This window comes from Neopelma chrysocephalum, unplaced genomic scaffold, assembly GCF_003984885.1.
Source record: "Neopelma chrysocephalum unplaced genomic scaffold, ASM398488v2 Primary Assembly neopelma1_86731, whole genome shotgun sequence".
Classification (NCBI taxonomy): domain Eukaryota; kingdom Metazoa; phylum Chordata; class Aves; order Passeriformes; family Pipridae; genus Neopelma; species Neopelma chrysocephalum.
This window is the reverse complement of record NW_020916257.1, coordinates 1-1,779: the sequence shown is the minus strand read 5'-3', so window position 1 is coordinate 1,779 and position 1,779 is coordinate 1. Positions and strand designations below refer to the sequence as shown.

Genomic DNA, 1,779 nt, shown 5'->3' with positions numbered 1-1,779 from the left:
GCTCACGTGGCCCCAGGAGATGGAGCTTCCCTCATCAGTTCTCCACAGAGCTGCAGCAGCACAGGCAGACACTGCCCTGCGGAAAAGGCCGGGTCTTCCACGCCCTGCACAGCCAGTCTTGGAGCTGCTGGAATCTGGAGTAGGGAGCCGTCTGTACAGCTCTTAGCACGTAGCAGTGTTGAATTGCCAGGCCTGCCATGGCGAGTCTGATGTCACCTGTCACGCCTCTACGGGCTGGAAGAGGCAGGAATGGAGACTACCAGAATGGGAAGAATGGAGTTCTCCGTACAGCTCTGATGATGTGGAGCGTTTGAATGGCCAGGTTTGAGACAGCAAGGGTGTCATGCCCTTCAGTCATGTCTTGAAGGGCTGGAAGAGAAAGGAAAGAGAGCCAAGGTGAGAGGCCAGGGGTGTGGGGACGCGAGGAGCCCCTCCTGCCCGGGCCATCCCAGGCAGCTCTTGCCATGGCCAGGAGGGAGCAGGGCCCAAGGGGATCAGCTGGAAGGTGCCTTCCCTCACCCTGGCAGATGAGCTGCAGCTCTGGCTGCTCCTGCTTCATGGACCTGGCGGCGATCCCTGGGAAGACAGAGGCTGTCAGGGCCCCAGAGGCACAGGTCCCCCCCATGGGGACGCCCCAGGGCTGGGCTGGCCCAGGGCGGCAGCAGGCCCCAGGCCACTCGGGGCTCCACATGCCCTGGGCCGCATCCTGCTGCCGCTGCAGCAGCCGGGGCTGGGGCCGAGCTGCAGCGGGGCGGGGAGGGACCCCGGCCTTGTGGCTCACCCAGGAACTTGATGGCCAGCTTTCGCAGGGGCTCCTCTGGGCTCTCCAGGTACGGCAGGGCCTGGCGCACGTACTGGCCCACTCGGCTCCTGTCCTTTTCCAGCTGCAAAGAGCGCCAGGGCAGGGAGGGAAGGCTCGGCTCAGGCTCTGCCCCTTGGCCGGGCGCTCCCTGCCCCCAGCACGGGGCTCCCCTGCCTGCAGAGCCCTGAGGCCCGGCCAGCAGCCGCTGGGGCCGGGCTTTGGGGGGAGCAGAGGGCTGGGTGCTCCTGGGGAGCCAGGGACTGGGGCTTTGGGGCCGTCCTTACCAGGCACTCGCCAAACCTCCAGGGCTGCTCCATGGTCACCAAGTGCTCAAGATCCCTCCACTTCAGGAACCTGGCTGCACCAAACAGTGCTTCCCGAGAGGCCTGCAGAGCAACAGAGAGCGGGCCATGGCACCGCAGCCCAGGGCACAGCACCCGCATCCCTGCACCAAGGCCAGGAGGAGGCTGCAGGCGACCGTGGGCCAGGGCAGGAGGCACAGCAGCCTCCTGCCATGGGGACACCAGAGCCCACAAGTCCTCACCTCTGCCACACGCTGGTTCTCATCGTGCCAGTTGAAGTAGAATGGCACCAGCCTCAGGTACACGTGTGGCTTTAGGCTCTTGTTCTTCTCTGTTGCTTCCATCACCTCCCGGAAGAGGACCATGGAGAGCCGCTGCTGCTGGCTGTGCTCCTGCTGCAAAGGAAGAGCAAAAGACCTCAGCCCTGGCTTCTCCAGGCCCACTGGGGCACAGGCCTGAAAAGACACTGGGCCCAAAGTTTCCTGGCAGCACTCAGTGCCCACGATGAGGGACACAGAGCCTTACATTGTCAAAGAGTGGCCACAGCGCCTCAAGCAATTTAAGGGCAGTGGGGCTGGATACTTGGATGACTTTCAAGTGCAGCACATTGATCAACGCAGAGAGGGTCATCTCAACCGCGTCTGTGTCTGCATCCTGCAGTAGCTCCAGGAGGCC

The 1,779-nt window shown here is 63.6% G+C and overlaps 1 long non-coding RNA gene across 1 annotated transcript; it reads right to left on the bottom strand.

Moving 5' to 3' along the window:
• Positions 1-350: 350 nt before the first annotated feature.
• On the bottom strand, positions 351-1,438 carry LOC113979665. Its single transcript, XR_003537947.1, has 5 exons — positions 1,347-1,438; positions 1,087-1,188; positions 782-884; positions 520-576; positions 351-369 (listed from the first exon to the last, which is right to left on the bottom strand). It is a non-coding gene; the product is annotated as an uncharacterized LOC113979665 (long non-coding RNA).
• Positions 1,439-1,779: the final 341 nt, after the last annotated feature.